Source organism: Phyllobates terribilis, unplaced genomic scaffold (assembly GCF_046119375.1).
Source record: "Phyllobates terribilis strain yellow unplaced genomic scaffold, ASM4611937v1 Scaffold_13__5_contigs__length_258822181, whole genome shotgun sequence".
In the NCBI taxonomy this organism is placed as follows: domain Eukaryota; kingdom Metazoa; phylum Chordata; class Amphibia; order Anura; family Dendrobatidae; genus Phyllobates; species Phyllobates terribilis.
In genome coordinates this window covers 184,127,825-184,147,914 of record NW_027362773.1, presented here as the reverse complement: position 1 = coordinate 184,147,914, position 20,090 = coordinate 184,127,825, and the positions used below count along the sequence as shown (strand labels likewise).

At 43.4% G+C, this 20,090-nt stretch overlaps 5 non-coding genes across 5 annotated transcripts; all 5 read left to right on the top strand.

The window, feature by feature from the left end:
• Positions 1-1,379: 1,379 nt before the first annotated feature.
• Positions 1,380-1,451, top strand: TRNAQ-CUG (transfer RNA glutamine (anticodon CUG)). The gene has a single exon. It is a non-coding gene; the product is annotated as a tRNA-Gln (tRNA).
• Positions 1,452-3,163: 1,712 nt separating this feature from the next.
• TRNAQ-CUG (transfer RNA glutamine (anticodon CUG)) lies at positions 3,164-3,235 on the top strand. Its single transcript has one exon. It is a non-coding gene; the product is annotated as a tRNA-Gln (tRNA).
• A 1,699-nt stretch (positions 3,236-4,934) lies between these two features.
• On the top strand, positions 4,935-5,006 carry TRNAQ-CUG (transfer RNA glutamine (anticodon CUG)). The gene has a single exon. It is a non-coding gene; the product is annotated as a tRNA-Gln (tRNA).
• Positions 5,007-6,718: 1,712 nt separating this feature from the next.
• On the top strand, positions 6,719-6,790 carry TRNAQ-CUG (transfer RNA glutamine (anticodon CUG)). The gene has a single exon. It is a non-coding gene; the product is annotated as a tRNA-Gln (tRNA).
• Positions 6,791-7,689: 899 nt separating this feature from the next.
• TRNAS-AGA (transfer RNA serine (anticodon AGA)) lies at positions 7,690-7,771 on the top strand. The gene has a single exon. It is a non-coding gene; the product is annotated as a tRNA-Ser (tRNA).
• Positions 7,772-20,090: the final 12,319 nt, after the last annotated feature.

Genomic DNA, 20,090 nt, shown 5'->3' with positions numbered 1-20,090 from the left:
CCAGCATTTTTGTAAACATAGTTTGGTGATGTTTTTCTAAGTATTGTTTTGGGCATCAAATGAGTTTGTTTAAGTTTCTTTTTTGCTCGCAAAATGCTGTGAACGTCACTCAGGAACCTTCCAGGGGTCTTTCTAACCTACTCATTGACTTGTATAGCAAGTATAAAGCAAGAAAAATATACCTGAAAAATGACATGCTCACTTCTGTTAACCGCTTGGCGTTTTGGGAAACTTAATGAGGATAGAAGACGCTCAATACCTGATCATTTGAACAGCAAGTCTTTTTGCATGGAAATGAATCTGTTCAAACTATTGAGCATTTTCAAAGCCTTTTTCAGGAGGTGTTTGGAACAAAGTCACTCTAAATCCGCCTTATGAATTTTAATAAACCTTGAACTGTAAAAGGTTCCAATTGATGATACCTTTAAATCAGATTTTTACATTTCAGTGAGGCCTGGAATTTTGTTTACAATTGAAATCTTCCATTTTCTGAAATGTCTTCCAGAAGGATAATCACTGATATTGATCATGGTGCTATAAGAAAAGGTGTGAAACTCATAAGAATGAAACAGTGTCTGAGTAGTTGTGGCCGAGTGGTTAAGGCGATGAACTAGAAATCCATTGGGGTCTTCCCGCGTAGGTTCAAATCCTTTCAACTTCATGAAACATTTTGACAAATTATCTGAGTAGATCAATTTCCACATTCCAAAGTCTATCCCCCACAGAAATGGTCTGTAATCTATGGATTGTATTTGTAGAACCAGCTTAACAGCATCTGTAGATCTTCTTTTGATTAGTCAGCCAGGTGAGATGTCAATTGTGCATCACACCACCAATCAAACAAAGCTCAGAGGGTGCTATCAGGTATGTGGTGCAAATCCTCCTTTTTTCCAGCGAACACAGACCACTGCCGTGGCTGATGGACTGGGATATGAACTTTGATTTGCACCAACTCTACTTGAATTATCTTTCCGATGGAACCTTTTAGCACACCATGAAAAATCTTTAGTGACTTCTGGATGAGCAGAAGTTTTGCAATTTCTTTTTTTCTCACCCTTTTTCCAGCTGATAGATCCAGCACGCTAATTATTAGCCAGATTTCATCAACATTTTAAAACTGTCCTTGTTGTGATATCATGGAACTTTAAGCACACTTGTGGAATAAAAAGGGAGGAGATATTAATTTAGCAATATGTGTTAGATATACATTTGCGGAACAGCTTTAGAACCAGTTTTCATCATAATGCATGAATTCCTAGGTTCCACTGAGATTAGAACTCAGATCACTGGATTAAGAGGGAATTTCTCACATTTCCACTATTTACACATGCTCTTTTCCTGTTTTCAAAAGAAAATCCAGCCAACTTCATTGGTCATGAGGTTCGATGGTGTAATGGTTAGCACTTTGGACTCTGAATCCAGCGATCTGAGTTCAAATCTCAGTGGAACCTGAGAATTTCTTTGTGCATAGTGGTTTTATCTTTTCTGCTCACACTCAATTTGCCAATGCACATGGTTTAACATAAAAAGAGAAAGTAAAATTCCACATGGCAAAAAGATCTATCTATCAAGAAAGTTTAACTCAAAAGTTAATTTTGACTTCATGAAGCAAAACTCATATCATCTATGTCACACCAAGCAATCGTACTCTATGACTTGTGCCAATGTTCGCATGACATTTTTTCCAGGTGGTTGAAACTGACCAGGATTTCAAGCCGAAACGGCCTCAAGAAACGACAGCGATTCTTTTCCTGAATCACCCTTTTTAGTGTTTTCCAGCATTTTTGTAAACATAGTTTGGTGATGTTTTTCTAAGTATTGTTTTGGGCATCAAATGAGTTTGTTTAAGTTTCTTTTTTGCTCGCAAAATGCTGTGAAGTCACTCAGGAACCTTCCAGGGGTCTTTCTAACCTACTCATTGACTTGTATAGCAAGTATAAAGCAAGCAAAATATACCTGAAAAATGATATGCTCACTTCTGTTAACCGCTTGGCATTTTGGGAAACTTAATGAGGTTAAAAGACGCTCAATACCTGATCATATGAACAGCAAGTCTTTTTGCATGGAAATGAATCTGTTCAAACTATTGAGCATTTTCAAAGCCTTTTTCAGGAGGTGTTTGGAACAAAGTCACTCTAAATCCACCTTATGAATTTTAATAAACCTTGATCTGTAAAAGGTTCCAATTGATGATACCTTTAAATCAGATTTTTACATTTCAGTGAGGCCTGGAATTTTGTTTCCAATTGAAATCTTCCATTTTCTGAAATGTCTTCCAGAAGGATAATCACTGATATTGATCATGGTGCTATAAGAAAAGGTTTGAAACTCATAAAAGTGAAACAGCGTTTGAGTAGTTGTGGCCGACTGCTTAAGGCAATGGACTAGAAATCCATTGGGGTCTTCCCGCATAGGTTCAAATCCTGCCAACTACATTTAACTTCATGAAACATTTTGAAGAATTATCGGAGTAGATCAATTTCCACATTCCAAAGTCTATCCCCCACAGAAATGGTCTGTAATCTATGGATTGTATTTGTAGAACCAGCTTAACAGCATCTGTAGATCTTCTTTTGATTAGTCAGCCGGGTGAGATGTCACTTGTGCATCACACCACCAATCAAACAAAGCTCAGAGGGTGCCATCAGGTATGTGGTGCAAATCCTCCTTTTTTCCAGCGAACACAGACCACTGCCGTGGCTGATGGACTGGGATATGAACTTTGATTTGCACCAACTCTACTTGAATTATCTTTCCGATGGAACCTTTTAGCACACCATGAAAAATCTTTAGTGACTTCTGGATGAGCAGAAGTTTTGCAATTTCTTTTTTTCTCACCCTTTTTCCAGCTGATAGATCCAGCACGCTAATTATTAGCCAGATTTCATCAACATTTTAAAACTGTCCTTGTTGTGATATCATGGAACTTTAAGCACACTTGTGGAATAAAAAGGGAGGAGATATTAATTTAGCAACGTGTGTTAGATATACATTTGCGGAACAGATTTAGAACCAGTTTTCATCATAATGCATGAATTCCCATGTTCCACTGAGATTAGAACTCAGATCACTGGATTAAGAGTGAATTTCTCACATTTCCACTATTTACACATGCTCTTTTACTGTTTTCAAAAGAAAATCCAGCCAGCTTCATTGGTCATGTGGTTCCATGGTGTAATGGTTAGCACTTTGGACTCTGAATCCAACGATCTGAGTTCAAATCTCAGTGGAACCGGAGAAATTCTTTGTGCATATCAGTTTTATCTTTTCTGCTCACACTCAATTTGCCAATGCACATGGTTTAACATAAAAAGAGAAAGTTAAAATCCACATGGCAAAAAGATCTATCAAGAAAGTTTAACTCAAAAGTTAAACTTGACTTCATGAAGCAAAACTCATATCATCTATGTCACACCAAGCAATCGTACTCTATGACTTGTGCCAATGTTCGCATGACACTTTTTCCAGATGGTTGAAACTGACCAGGATTTCAAGCCGAAACGGCCTCAAGAAACGACAGCGATTCTTTTCCTGAATCACCCTTTTTAGTGTTTTCCAGCATTTTTGTAAACATAGTTTGGTGATGTTTTTCTAAGTATTGTTTTGGGCATCAAATGAGTTTGTTTAAGTTTCTTTTTTGCTCGCAAAATGCTGTGAACGTCACTCAGGAACCTTCCAGGGGTCTTTCTAACCTACTCATTGACTTGTATAGCAAGTATAAAGCAAGAAAAATATACCTGAAAAATGATATGCTCACTTCTGTTAACCGCTTGGCGTTTTGGGAAACTTAATGAAGATAGAAGACGCTCAATACCTGATCATTTGAACAGCAAGTCTTTTTGCATGGAAATGAATCTGTTCAAACTATTGAGCATTTTCAAAGCCTTTTTCAGGAGGTGTTTGGAACAAAGTCACTCTAAATCCGCCTTATGAATTTTAATAAACCTTGAACTGTAAAAGGTTCCAATTGATGATACCTTTAAATCAGATTTTTACATTTCAGTGAGGCCTGGAATTTTGTTTACAATTGAAATCTTCCATTTTCTGAAATGTCTTCCAGAAGGATAATCACTGATATTGATCATGGTGCTATAAGAAAAGGTGTGAAACTCATAAGAATGAAACAGTGTCTGAGTAGTTGTGGCCGAGTGGTTAAGGCGATGAACTAGAAATCCATTGGGGTCTTCCCGCGTAGGTTCAAATCCTTTCAACTTCATGAAACATTTTGACAAATTATCTGAGTAGATCAATTTCCACATTCCAAAGTCTATCCCCCACAGAAATGGTCTGTAATCTATGGATTGTATTTGTAGAACCAGCTTAACAGCATCTGTAGATCTTCTTTTGATTAGTCAGCCAGGTGAGATGTCAATTGTGCATCACACCACCAATCAAACAAAGCTCAGAGGGTGCTATCAGGTATGTGGTGCAAATCCTCCTTTTTTCCAGCGAACACAGACCACTGCCGTGGCTGATGGACTGGGATATGAACTTTGATTTGCACCAACTCTACTTGAATTATCTTTCCGATGGAACCTTTTAGCACACCATGAAAAATCTTTAGTGACTTCTGGATGAGCAGAAGTTTTGCAATTTCTTTTTTTCTCACCCTTTTTCCAGCTGATAGATCCAGCACGCTAATTATTAGCCAGATTTCATCAACATTTTAAAACTGTCCTTGTTGTGATATCATGGAACTTTAAGCACACTTGTGGAATAAAAAGGGAGGAGATATTAATTTAGCAATATGTGTTAGATATACATTTGCGGAACAGCTTTAGAACCAGTTTTCATCATAATGCATGAATTCCTAGGTTCCACTGAGATTAGAACTCAGATCACTGGATTAAGAGGGAATTTCTCACATTTCCACTATTTACACATGCTCTTTTCCTGTTTTCAAAAGAAAATCCAGCCAACTTCATTGGTCATGAGGTTCGATGGTGTAATGGTTAGCACTTTGGACTCTGAATCCAGCGATCTGAGTTCAAATCTCAGTGGAACCTGAGAATTTCTTTGTGCATAGTGGTTTTATCTTTTCTGCTCACACTCAATTTGCCAATGCACATGGTTTAACATAAAAAGAGAAAGTAAAATTCCACATGGCAAAAAGATCTATCTATCAAGAAAGTTTAACTCAAAAGTTAATTTTGACTTCATGAAGCAAAACTCATATCATCTATGTCACACCAAGCAATCGTACTCTATGACTTGTGCCAATGTTCGCATGACATTTTTTCCAGGTGGTTGAAACTGACCAGGATTTCAAGCCGAAACGGCCTCAAGAAACGACAGCGATTCTTTTCCTGAATCACCCTTTTTAGTGTTTTCCAGCATTTTTGTAAACATAGTTTGGTGATGTTTTTCTAAGTATTGTTTTGGGCATCAAATGAGTTTGTTTAAGTTTCTTTTTTGCTCGCAAAATGCTGTGAAGTCACTCAGGAACCTTCCAGGGGTCTTTCTAACCTACTCATTGACTTGTATAGCAAGTATAAAGCAAGCAAAATATACCTGAAAAATGATATGCTCACTTCTGTTAACCGCTTGGCATTTTGGGAAACTTAATGAGGTTAAAAGACGCTCAATACCTGATCATATGAACAGCAAGTCTTTTTGCATGGAAATGAATCTGTTCAAACTATTGAGCATTTTCAAAGCCTTTTTCAGGAGGTGTTTGGAACAAAGTCACTCTAAATCCACCTTATGAATTTTAATAAACCTTGATCTGTAAAAGGTTCCAATTGATGATACCTTTAAATCAGATTTTTACATTTCAGTGAGGCCTGGAATTTTGTTTCCAATTGAAATCTTCCATTTTCTGAAATGTCTTCCAGAAGGATAATCACTGATATTGATCATGGTGCTATAAGAAAAGGTTTGAAACTCATAAAAGTGAAACAGCGTTTGAGTAGTTGTGGCCGACTGCTTAAGGCAATGGACTAGAAATCCATTGGGGTCTTCCCGCATAGGTTCAAATCCTGCCAACTACATTTAACTTCATGAAACATTTTGAAGAATTATCGGAGTAGATCAATTTCCACATTCCAAAGTCTATCCCCCACAGAAATGGTCTGTAATCTATGGATTGTATTTGTAGAACCAGCTTAACAGCATCTGTAGATCTTCTTTTGATTAGTCAGCCGGGTGAGATGTCACTTGTGCATCACACCACCAATCAAACAAAGCTCAGAGGGTGCCATCAGGTATGTGGTGCAAATCCTCCTTTTTTCCAGCGAACACAGACCACTGCCGTGGCTGATGGACTGGGATATGAACTTTGATTTGCACCAACTCTACTTGAATTATCTTTCCGATGGAACCTTTTAGCACACCATGAAAAATCTTTAGTGACTTCTGGATGAGCAGAAGTTTTGCAATTTCTTTTTTTCTCACCCTTTTTCCAGCTGATAGATCCAGCACGCTAATTATTAGCCAGATTTCATCAACATTTTAAAACTGTCCTTGTTGTGATATCATGGAACTTTAAGCACACTTGTGGAATAAAAAGGGAGGAGATATTAATTTAGCAACGTGTGTTAGATATACATTTGCGGAACAGATTTAGAACCAGTTTTCATCATAATGCATGAATTCCCATGTTCCACTGAGATTAGAACTCAGATCACTGGATTAAGAGTGAATTTCTCACATTTCCACTATTTACACATGCTCTTTTACTGTTTTCAAAAGAAAATCCAGCCAGCTTCATTGGTCATGTGGTTCCATGGTGTAATGGTTAGCACTTTGGACTCTGAATCCAACGATCTGAGTTCAAATCTCAGTGGAACCGGAGAAATTCTTTGTGCATATCAGTTTTATCTTTTCTGCTCACACTCAATTTGCCAATGCACATGGTTTAACATAAAAAGAGAAAGTTAAAATCCACATGGCAAAAAGATCTATCAAGAAAGTTTAACTCAAAAGTTAAACTTGACTTCATGAAGCAAAACTCATATCATCTATGTCACACCAAGCAATCGTACTCTATGACTTGTGCCAATGTTCGCATGACACTTTTTCCAGATGGTTGAAACTGACCAGGATTTCAAGCCGAAACGGCCTCAAGAAACGACAGCGATTCTTTTCCTGAATCACCCTTTTTAGTGTTTTCCAGCATTTTTGTAAACATAGTTTGGTGATGTTTTTCTAAGTATTGTTTTGGGCATCAAATGAGTTTGCTTAAGTTTCTTTTTTGCTCGCAAAATGCTGTGAACGTCACTCAGGAACCTTCCAGGGGTCTTTCTAACCTACTCATTGACTTGTATAGCAAGTATAAAGCAAGCAAAATATACCTGAAAAATGATATGCTCACTTCTGTTAACCGCTTGGCGTTTTGGGAAACTTAATGAGGTTAAAAGACGCTCAATACCTGATCATATGAACAGCAAGTCTTTTTGCATGGAAATGAATCTGTTCAAACTATTGAGCATTTTCAAAGCCTTTTTCAGGAGGTGTTTGGAACAAAGTCACTCTAAATCCGCCTTATGAATTTTAATAAACCTTGAACTGTAAAAGGTTCCAATTGATGATACCTTTAAATCAGATTTTTACATTTCAGTGAGGCCTGGAATTTTGTTTCCAATTGAAATCTTCCATTTTCTGAAATGTCTTCCAGAAGGATAATCACTGATAGTGATCATGGTGCTATAAGAAAAGGTGTGAAACTCATAAGAATGAAACAGTGTCTGAGTAGTTGTGGCCGAGTGGGTAAGGCGATGGACTAGAAATCCATTGGGTTCTTCCCGTGTAGGTTCAAATCCTGCCAACTACGTTTAACTTCATGCAACATTTTGACGAATTATCTGAGTAGATCAATTTCCACATTCCCAAGTCTATCCCCCACAGAAATGGTCTGTAATCTATGGATTGTATTTGTAGAACCAGCTTAACAGAATCTGTAGATCTCCTTTTGATTAGTCAGCCGGGTGAGATGTCACTTGTGCATTACACCACCAATCAAACTAAGCTCAGAGGGTGCCAACAGGTATGTGGTGCAAATTCTCCTTTTTTCCAGCGAACACAGATCACTGCCGTGACTGATGGACTGGGATATGAACTTTGATTTGCACCAACTCTACTTGAATTATCTTTCCGATGGAACCTTTTAGCACACCATGAAAAATCTTTAGTGACTTCTGGATGAGCAGAAGTTTTGCAATTTCTTTTTTTCTCACTCTTTTTGCAGCTAATAGATCCAGCACGCTAATTATTAGCCAGATTTCATCAACATTTTAAATCTGTCCTTGTTGTGATATCATGGAACTTTAAGCACACTTGTGGAATGAAAAGGGAGGAGATATTAATTTACCAATGTGTATTAGATATACATTTGCAGAAAAGCTTTAGAACCAGTTTTCATCATAATGCATGAATTTCCCAGGTTCCACTGAGATTAGAACTAGTGTTGAGCAAATATGCTCGACACTGCTCGGTACTCGCCCGAGCATCACACTACTCAGGATGTTCAGCGAGCACTGAGCATTTCCGGGATTCTCGGGCGGGAGCTCGGGTCTCCGCCCTGCATGTTTGGCGCTCTTTACAGAGCCAATGAACATGCAGGGATTGCCAGCCAGTCACTGTAATGCCGCAGCCATGTTGTTTATGGGCATTACAGTGATTGGCTTGCCGCACAGCGTCACCTCGAGTATTTAAAACCGGGTGCCGCCATCTTGGACACAGTCGCTCCGGATCAGACAGTGTAGGGACAGCGCTGCTGATTTAGGGAGAGATATATCCTGCAAAATAGTTAGTGTAGGGTCTGTAAAGGCTGCCAGATCAAACAAGCAGTCCTTCTCAGGACTAATATCCATCCCAGGTATATCAGGCAGGCAGGCAGGCAGGCTGTATAGGAGACGCAGTGGTTATACCAGCAAACGCTACATTACAGTCCTGTGTGCTGCTCCTGTTGCTGAAATTGCTGGACTTAGCTCCAGGTCCCGGGGGCCAGGAAAAATCCTTTTTTTTAATCTAAATCCTCTTTTTTTTTCCTCCTACACAATGTACAAATACCCATCTTATTAACCTTTTGGTGTCCCCCCCCCCCCCCAAAAAAAAAAAAGTGTGCCTCTGATTTTTCAGACACAAATATATCTGTTGAAAATAGTCTGGTGTAGGCCAGAGAAATAGAAGTGTGGTCTTGCAGTTCTATGGGCCATTTGTATCTAAAAAAAACAGTTTCAGTGTGTCGCTCACTGTTCAGCCGCAAATATATATATTTAAAAAAGTCTGGTATACACCAGTAAATTATTACTGTGGTTTTGATGTTCCACGGTAAAACATCTCTATTATCCTGTTTTTGGCATTTTTTGCTGTAAAAAAATAATAATAGTGTCTCCCTGATTTTTCAGACACAAATATATCTGTTGAAAATAGTCTGGTGTAGGCCCGAGAAATACAAGTGTGGTTTTGCAGTTCCACGGTACAAACCTCTGTATTATCCACTTTTGGGCCATTTGTATCTAAAAAAAACAGTTTGAGTGTGTCGCTCACTGTTCAGCCGCAAATATCTCTATTTAAAAAAGCGTGGTATACCCAGTAAACAATAACTGTGGTTTTTCCATCCCATGGTAAAAAATCTCTATTATTCAGGTTTTGGTAGTTTTATCCGTAAAGAAAAACAGTAGTGTCTCCTGACTGTTGTGACACAAAAATATATCTGTTGAAAATAGTCTTGTGTAGGCCCGACATCCCAGTGTGGTTTCGCAGTTCCACGGGTCAAATCGCTGTACTATCCACTTTTGGGCCTTTGGTATCTAAAAAAAAAGCAGTTTGAGTGTGTCGCTCACTGTTCAGCCGCAAATATCTCTATTTAAAAAAGTGTGGTATACCCCAGTAAACAATAACTGTGGTTTTCCTCTTCCACGGTCCTAATCTACTCTTTATTACCCTTTTTCCATTGATAGTGCAAGTGTAAGCTATTTTACTTCATTTACAATGGGCAAGGCACGTGGCAAGGGACGTGGAAGTGAACGTTCTGGTGATTGTTCGTGCAGAAGGTGGGCCGTGGCCAAGGTGAAAATGTGCCACAACCAACAGCCACATCTTCTCGCTCCCACTTCTTGACCGAATTACTAGGGAAGCACAGAGCAACACCAGTATTGAGAACTGATCAGTGTGAATAGGTTATTAATTGGATAACAGACAATACTTCCAGTTACCTGGGCACCACCACCTCCGGTCTGTCTTCCACACGGTCAACTCTTAGTAGCCATGAGTCTCGACTGCATACTCCTCCTCACCCTGATGCTCCTTCCTCCCAGCATGCCGAGTGTCGTCAGACAGCAAGTGATCCCACACTTGGACACTCTGAAGAGCTGTTCACTGGTCCATTTCCATATTTGGGCCCCTCGCCTGATACGCTTGAAGTGGTGGAAGAGGAGATCCCATGTTGCGATGCCCAAATATTTGAACAGCCACGGCCACAGGAAGTCGACGTTGGCAATCTGTCACAAGAGGTGGACGATGACGAGACACAATTGCCAGGAAGTGAGGAGGAGGATCGTGGTGCGCAAGTGGAAGAGGAGGAGGTGGTGGATGATCTAGTAACTGACCCAACGTGGAAGGAGGACATGCAGAGTGAGGCCAGCAGCACACAGGGGGAGGGAGGCAGAGTACCCCAACAGGCAGGAAGAAGCAGTGTGGTGGCCGCAGACAGAAGGCAGGCAACCGTTCCCCGTAACACCAACACGAGGGACGTTGCCAGTAGGTCTTCCAGAGTCTGGGATTTTTTTAAAGACTCTGCTGATAACCCCAAAACGGCCATATGTTTCACCTGCCATGCCAGCATCAGCAGGGGTGTCAAAACTACCAGCCTGATCACCACCAGCATGATCAGGCACATGGCAGCAAAGCACCCGACTTTATGGGGCGAAACCCAGGGTCCACGACCAGTGTCAGCGGGTGTCACCACTGCTTCTTCCACTGTTGTGCGTGCAATAGAACCCCCGGTTGTGTGTGCAAGGCAATCCCCTGTCCATACTGCATGTAAAGATGAACCCTCCTCTCAGTCTTCACTTGTTATGGCAGTTTATCAATAAACAGCATCAACGTCCGCGTCCACGTCCCATCGCAGCGTTCAATTGTCCATATCCCAGACCTTTGAACGAAAGCGGAAATTCGCAGCTAACGCCCCACAGGCCACAGTCCTAGATTCGCACATTTCACGACTGCTTGCATTGGAAATGCTGCCTTTTAGGCTGGTGGAGACGGAATCCTTCCGCAATCTTATGGCGGTGGCCGTCCCTCGGTACTCGGTCCCCAGCCGACACTATTTTGCCAGGTGTGCCATCCCCGCACTACACAAGCACGTGTCCCAAAGCATCTGCCGTGCCCTCAACAACGCAGTTACTGGGAGAGTCCACCTGACAACGGACACGTGGACAAGTGCTTGTGGCCAGGGACGGTACATCTCTCTGACGGCACACTGGGTAAACATAGCGGAAGCCGGGACCCAGTCGGACCTTGGGACGGAACACATCCTCCCCACACCGAGGATTGCGGGCCCTATGTCAATCAGAGTTGCCCCCACAGTGTACAGCTCCTGCGCATCCTCCTTCTCCTCCTCCTCCTCATTTTCAGCCTCCATCTCAGATATCACCACGTCAGTTACAAGTTGGAAGCATTGCAGTACTGCCTTCGCCAAGCGGCAACAGGCTGTGCTGAAACTCATAAGCTTAGGTGATAAACCTCACACTGCTTGTGAGTTGTGGACAGCTGTGAAAGAGCAGGCAGATCTGTGGCTGAGACCGCTGAACCTACATCCCGGCATGGTCGTGTGTGACAATGGCCGTAACCTGGTGGCGGCTCTGAGGCGAGGTGAGATCACACACGTAGCATGCCTGGCTCATGTGCTTAACCTCGTGGTTCAGCGTTTTCTTAAATCGTACCCCGAGTTGCCAGATCTGCTCGTGAAAGTACGCCGCATGTCAGCTCATTTTCGCAAGTCGGCTACAGCTTCCGCCGCCCTTGCTGTGTTGCAGCAGCGTTTGCAGCTTCCGGCACACCAACAGGTGTGTGATGTCCCCACACGTTGGAACTCTACCCTCCACATGTTGCAAAGGATTTGTGAGCAGAAGAGAGCAGTTGTGGAGTACCAGCTGCAACAAGGCCGTCGATATTCAGGTCAGACTCCACACATAAGACCTCAGGAGTGGACCTGGATGTCTGACATATGTACCATCCTGACAAACTTTGAGGAGGCCACCAAGATGGTGAGTGGCGATGACGCCATCATTAGTGTCAGCATCCCACTTGTCTGTCTTTTGCAACGCTCTCTGCAGAGAATTAAAGAGGAGGCATTGCAGCCAGAGTATGATGAGTTGGATCAAGAAGCTATAGCGGGCGATTACACACAGCCCAGCCTCATCTCATCCCAACGTGCATTGGGGGACAATGACGGAGAGAAGGAGGAGGAGGAGGAGGAGGAAGAACAGGAGCTGCTATCATGCTTTGTAGACGGTAGTACCTGTACAAGTGTCATACCGTCGGTTCAGCGTGGGTGGCCTGAGGACAGGGGGGAGGAGGAAGAGGAGGAGGAATAGGAGAGCATGGTCAGTCGTCATCTTGGTGAGGACACGGAAATCTTGCCCATTACCAGTCTGGCACGCATGGCTGACTTTATGTTACGCTGCCTTAACCGTGACCCTCGCGTTGTCAAAATGTTGGGTGACAGTCATTACTGGTTGGTGACACTTGTAGACCCCCGCTACAAGGAGAACTTTCACTTTCTTATTCCTGAGGTGGAGAGGTCTGCAAAAATGGGGCAATACCAGAAGGCCCTTGCTGCAGAACTCTTAAAAAAATTCCTATCTGAACACGCTAGCGGCAGAGGTCACAGTTCGTTGCCCAACCAAGGCGTACAGGCGAGAGAGATGCAACTCCAATCCAGCAGAGGCAGGGGAACACTGTCAATGTTCTGGGACAGTTTTCTGACACCCCCCCAGCTTACAGGCCCTGAGGTGCGGGGTACTCTCACAAGGAGTGGGAAGTTTCAAAAGATGGTGAGGGAGTACCTTGCCGATCGTACCAGCGTCCTCCGTGATTCCTCTGTGCCTTTTAATTATTGGGTATCCAAGCTGGACACTTGGAATGAACTCGCTCTGTACGCCTTGGAGGTCCTGGCCTGCCCTGCCGCTAGCGTGTTATCGGAGCGTGTTTTTAGTGCCGCTGGGGGAATTATAATTGATAAGTGCACTCGCCTGTCAACTGACAATGCTGACAAGCTGACCCTTATCAAAATGAACAAGGGCTGGATTGGGCTAGACTTCTCATCACCACCAAATGACAGCAGAGTAACATAAAGTCAAATCCACTGTGTTATTTCGGGAGGTGTATTCACATGCACCGCTTCACTCCCACACATGGGTATACGCTTCCTCGTTTTGGCTGTTTAATCTTCTTCTCCTTATCCTCAGCCTCCACCACCACTATACCACCAGGGTGCCAGCATTGCAAGTTCCTCCGTCCTAATTTTTGGCAGCTTTTGCTGGGAAAGCATAAGCAAATACCATGGTACACCCACTCCCCAATAATGGGACTTATGTTTGTAATATGCTGTACTGCATGGCTCTTGTAAGGGGCCTTGCAAGTTGCTCCTTCCTAATTTTTGGCAGCTTTTGCTTGCAAGGCATAAGCAAATACTATGGGACACCCACTCCCCAATAATGGGACTTATGTTTGTAATATGCTGTACTGCATGGCTCTTGTAAGGGGGATTGCAAGTTGCTCCATCCTAATTTTTGGCAGCTTTTGCTGGGAAAGCATAAGCAAATACTATGGGAGACCCACTCCCCAATAATGGGACTTATGTTTGTAATATGCTGTACTGCATGGCTCTTGTAAGGGGCATTGCAAGTTGCTCCGTCCTAATTTTTGGCAGCTTTTGCTTGCAAGGCATAAGCAAAAACTATGGGAGACCCACTCACCAATAATGGGACTTATGTTTGTAATATGCTGTACTGCATGGCTCTTGTAAGGGGCATTGCAAGTTGCTCCGTCCTAATTTTTGGCAGCTTTTGCTTGCAAGGCATAAGCAAATACTATGGGACACCCACTCCCCAATAATGGGACTTATGTTTGTAATATGCTGTACTGCATGTGACGCGCCCCCTGGGCCGTGTTTACACGTGTGTGGGATACCCGGTGCCGGGTCTCTGGGGTCTGTAGTCTCCGTGGCGTTGACCCGGTCCCGTGGCTCAGGCTGGTCAAACCAGTGGCAGTCTTTCTTAGGTTTTGAGGTTAATTGTCCGACTGCGCCACCCGTGGATTGCGGTTAGGGAGTACCACCGCTGCGAGGCAGACCGCTGAGGCTGGTGTTGTGTGCGCATCATAGAATGGGATAACTCCCCTCGGGAGGAGTATAGCCTCAGGGCAGTGAGTGTGGATGATGGGGGTGATGGTGCAAGAGCGCAGCAGGAACGACTCAGAGTCTTTGCAGTGCAGTTCAGGGTCTTTACTGATGAATATAAGGTAGACCCTCCCGGGAGTACTGGCTAGCATAAGAGACCTGGTCAGTCTGTGAGCAAACAGGAGTTCCCCTGGCCAGGTGGAGTTGTAGGCCTCCCCGTCTGTCTGCACTCTTCCTGGCTACCTTGCTGTAAGCGGGTAGAAGTAGCCCACGTCCCTGAGTGTACCGTGTAGTGCTCACCCGTATGGCTGGTGACTTGGGGCCTTCTGTTAGCCTCCACTCCACGATGGCGGTGCTGATCCCTTGCTTGTGACTGAGCCTCCGGGCTTCTATGGCCAGAGGACCTGAAATCCCCTGCCGGCTGGTTTCTGCTGCTGGATATATAAGTCCTCACTGTTATGTTCTGCTACCAAAGCTAAGGAAAGAGAGGAGATCTGTCCCTACTATAAGACTCAGCTGAATCCCTACGATGTAACAGGGAACCTGATCCTGCGATCAGACCTGCTAAAGTCCTAATCTAGTCTGTACGGAGACCTATAGATTTGGGGAGGGAATCCCTACAAGTACTAAGGACTGGGAGGAATATGGGACACCTCCTAACAGAAATAGCAGCAGACAGACGAACAAACAAAATAGATAGAACCTAGAGGTCCGTAGACCAAGCAAACTAACAGAGTTAGATACAGAGCACAGGCTAGCTAGAAAGTAGATATACAATGAAGTCCAGCAAAGCCAGAAGGGCGGAGCAGGATTAAATAGGCCAACAAGGTCATGTGACCAGCAAAGGAAAAAAAACCTAACAGCAAGGTTCTAACAGTACCCCCCCTTCTAAGAGGATCCTCCGGATCCCCTAGGACCAGGCTTATCAGGAAATCTCCTGTGAAACGCTCTGATAAGTCTGGACGCGGAAACATCATCTGACCTCACCCAAGAGTTATCCTCGGGTCCGAAACCTTTCCAGGCCACAAGATACTGCAAACTACCTCTATACCGTCTAGAGTCAAGGATGCGAGAAATTTCATATTCCCCGTCCTCCACCACCGGAGGAACAGAGGCAGAGGCGTCACCATCCGACACAACAGCTTTTTTTAACAGAGAGACATGAAAGACCGGATTAATTCTCCAGGAGGTAGGAACCTCCAACCTAACAGCAGATTGGTTGACAACCTGAAGCACCTTAAAGGGCCCTACAAACTTGGGACCCAATTTCTTAGAAGGAATCCTCAACCGCAGATTCCTAGAGGACAACCAAACCATGTCACCAACAGCGAACAAAACCTCCTGTCGTTTCCTATCAAAGTAGTCTTTAGATTTTCTGTTGGCCTCCTGAAGATTACCACGCATATCCGTCCAAACTCTTTCCAAATCACCGGAAAAATTCTCCTCCTCAGGCACGGCAGATCCCAACTTGGAGAACGACCCAAACGACGGATGTCTCCCAGAACAACAAAAAAAAGGCGAACAACCAGCAGAAGAAGATGTATGATTGTTCAGAGCAAATTCGGCAAGTGGCAGAAACTCAGACCACCCCTCTTGATTGTCTGCCACAAAACAATGCAAGAACTGCTCAACATCCTGGTTTTTCCTTTCTGTCTGGCCATTAGATTCAGGATGATATCCGGACGAAAACGACAAATGAATTCCCAACCTGTCACAAAAGGCACGCCAAAAACGAGCCACGAACTGAGGACCCCTATCAGAAACAATGTCAGTAGGAACGCCATGAAGTCTGACAATTTCCTTGACAAAGGCCTTAGCGAGAGTTTTAGCGCAGGGCAGTTTGACGAAGGGAACCAAGTGACACATCTTGCTAAAACGGTCCACGACCACCCAGATGACAGTAAAACCCTCAGAGGGGGGAAGGTCAGTTATAAAGTCCATAGCCAAATGTGTCCAAGGAGCACTGGGGACCTCCAAAGGACAAAGCAACCCCGCAGCAGGAGTATGTGAGGACTTAGATCTAGCACATATAGTACATTGGCGCACCCACTTAATGACTTCCTTCTGCCATCCAGGCCACCAAAAACTGCGACCCACCAGTCTCTTGGTCTCAGAGATTCCGGGATGACCTGCCAACCGAGATTCGTGACACTCAACAAACAAATCTCTCCTAAAGGTCCCAGGCACAAACAACCTCCCATGAGGAGTGTTAGATGGGGCATTCTCCTGAGCTTTAAGAATCTCATCTTCCAAAACGGAGTCTAAAGCAGCTATCACAACACCTTCTTGTAAAATGTTTTCCTCTTTCTCAGCACCGACTATGGGAGAAAAACTGCGAGACAAGGCATCCGCCTTAACATTCTTAGTACCAGGGATGTAAGTAACGGAGAAATTAAACCGCGAGAAAAACAGTGCCCACCTAGCCTGACGGGCATTCAGGCGCTTGGCAGCGTCAAGATATATCAGATTTTTATGATCCGTAAGAACCTGAACGGGAAATTCCGCACCTTCCAAGAAGTGGCGCCAGTGTTCAAATGCGAGTTTAATAGCCAATAATTCCCGATTACCAATATCGTAATTCAATTCAGTCTCCGAAAATTTTTTTGAAAAAAATGCACAGGGATGTAATCCATCCCCGTTATCCTGAGACAATACTGCGCCAACCCCCACAGAGGAAGCATCAACCTCAACCAAAAACGGCCTAGTAACATCAGGCTGCATAAGGATGGGAGCAGAGGTGAACCTCTCCTTGAGATACACAAAAGCTTCAATGGCCTCAGAAGACCACTGAACCGCATCAGCACCTTTCCTGGTGAGATCAGTCAGAGGTTTGACAATACTAGAAAAATTTTTTATGAATTTTCTATAGTAATTGGCGAAACCCAAAAACCTCTGTATTGATTTCAAACCAATAGGCCTAGGCCATTCCTGCACAGCCTGAACCTTAACCGGATCCATCTCAAAACCTTTGCTGGAGATAATGTAGCCCAAAAAACTAATTCTCTGTACAGCGAACTCACATTTCTCCAGCTTAGCAAAAAGCGAATTGTCCATTAATAACTGTAATACCTCACGCACGGTCCGCCAATGAGACTCCAGATCTGGCGAATAAATCAAAATGTCATCCAAATACACAACCACATTTTTACCGATCAAAGGTCTAAGGATGTCATTAATCAGATTCTGAAAAAATGCAGGAGCATTAGTAAGACCAAAAGGCATAACCAGATTCTCAAAATGACCCACAGGAGTGTTAAAAGCAGTCTTCCATTCATCACCCTCCTTCATGCGCAACAGATTGTATGCCCCCTTAAGGTCAATTTTAGAGAACCACTTGGCCCCCAATAACTGGTTAAACAGATCAGGAATCAATGGCAGTGGGTAAGGATTGCGTACCGTAATTTTGTTAATCTCACGAAAATCCAGACAAGGACGTAAACCGCCGTCCTTTTTTTTTACAAAAAAAAATCCAACCGCCACAGGAGACTTAGAGGGCCTAATGTGACCGGCGGCCAAACTTGTCTGTATGTATTCCTCCAAAGCCTTCCTCTCAGGAATAGTAAGGTTAAATAAACGACTTTTAGGAAGAGTCGCTCCAGGGACAAATTCAATAGAACAATCATAGTCTCTATGGGGAGGCAAAACCTGCGATTCTTTCTCAGAAAAAACTCTCCAAAAATCCTGAATAGGAACAGGCAATTCTCCCCTATCCAAAGCTGCAATACGCCCGTTACAACACTTGTCATAACATTTATGGCTCCAGGATTTAATTTCACTGGTAGACCAATCCAGTACAGGATTGTGAAATTTTAACCAGGGCAAACCCAATATTACTGGAGAAGGCAAGTTATTCAACACTACCAAATCCAATTTCTCATGGTGAACACCATTAATAGTGAGAGGAAATTCACTGACCTTGAGAGTAATATTCTTCAAAGGGGAGCCATCCACAGAAACCACAGCAATGGGGGATGATAAAGGTTCAGGTTTTAAATTGAGTTTTTCCACGAATCCCCCATCAATAACATTCAGTGTAGACCCGCAATCAACAAACACCCGAAATTCCATTAATTTTTCCTGAGCAATCGTGGAAGCAGCTAAAAATATACCCTTGGAATTTAAACAGGCAATACGGGCGTGACTGACCATTTTTTTTTCTTTCTTCATACGAAGCTCACAGCCTTTAATCAAATGACCAGATTTTCCACAATAGAAACACAAGCCTTCTGAAAAACGACGGTGTTTTTCTTGAGAGCGAGGTGCCACCGATCCAATCTCCATCGGTTCACCACTGTTAGTACACACATTATCATAACCAGAAACTGACATAGCAGAGGATTTGCTCTCATTAACCCTAGCACGCAGTCTTCTGTCCACCCGTATAGCTAATTGCATAGCCTGTTGCAAATCCTCAGGTGTAGGATAAGCAATTAGCAGGTCTTTAACCTTTTCACTGAGCCCAGCAAGAAATAGACTTTTCAGAGCAGAATCGTTCCACCCTGTTTGAGTGGACCAACGACGAAAATGTGTACAATATTTTTCCATATTACCTGATCCTTCTTTTAAACGTCTCAACTCAGTCTCAGCTGATGCCACACGGTCAGGATCATCATATAATAGTCCTAAAGCAGAAAAAAAACTATCCACTGATCTGAAGCATGTATCACTAGGTTGCAAAGAAAAGGCCCACTCCTGAGGCTCTTTGCGCAAAAGTGACATTATGAACCCTACGCGCTGGGATTCATCCCCAGAGGACTTGGGTCTCAAACGAAAATACAATAAGCAAGCATTTTTAAATGAAAAAAATTCTCGATGTTCACCAAAAAATAAATCCGGCAAACATACCTTAGGCTCCAAGAAATATGCTCCAGGACAGTTACTCACGTGCTGACGGAGCTCGGCCACTTCCAGAGAGAGTCCCTGCAGGTGTTTAGCCAAATCCTGAACCGACACCATGATGGAACAAAAAAAAATCTTTCCTTAGAGAATTTACAGGCTGGACTTACTGTTATGTTCTGCTACCAAAGCTAAGGAAAGAGAGGAGATCTGTCCCTACTATAAGACTCAGCTGAATCCCTACGATGTAACAGGTAACCTGATCCTGCGATCAGACCTGCTAAAGTCCTAATCTAGTCTGTACGGAGACCTATAGATTTGGGGAGGGAATCCCTACAAGTACTAAGGACTGGGAGGAATATGGGACACCTCCTAACAGAAATAGCAGCAGACAGACGAACAAACAAAATAGATAGAACCTAGAGGTCCGTAGACCAAGCAAACTAACAGAGTTAGATACAGAGCACAGGCTAGCTAGAAAGTAGATATACAATGAAGTCCAGCAAAGCCAGAAGGGCGGAGCAGGATTAAATAGGCCAACAAGGTCATGTGACCAGCAAAGGAAAAAAAACCTAACAGCAAGGTTCTAACACTCACAGCTTTGGACTCCTGTGTCCGGTTCCTATTGTCTTCTGCCAGGGCGAGCTCTGCTCAGCTTCCAGCCCCTGGTCTTTAGCTCCTAGCTCCTACAGAGCTCCTTGCTGTTACTTTCCCTTGCTCTCACTCTGACTCTGACTGTTCTCTGACTCACTCAACCCCGCCCCAGATCCAGTTTATAAGGGCAGAATTCTCCCCTCCCAGGACTGGGGCAGGAGGATGTTGCATGTTTAAGGGATCCTGACCAGGAAACCTCCCACTTGCTCTCCGACGTAATATCTCTATTACTGTGGTGACCAGACCCCTGGGGTGC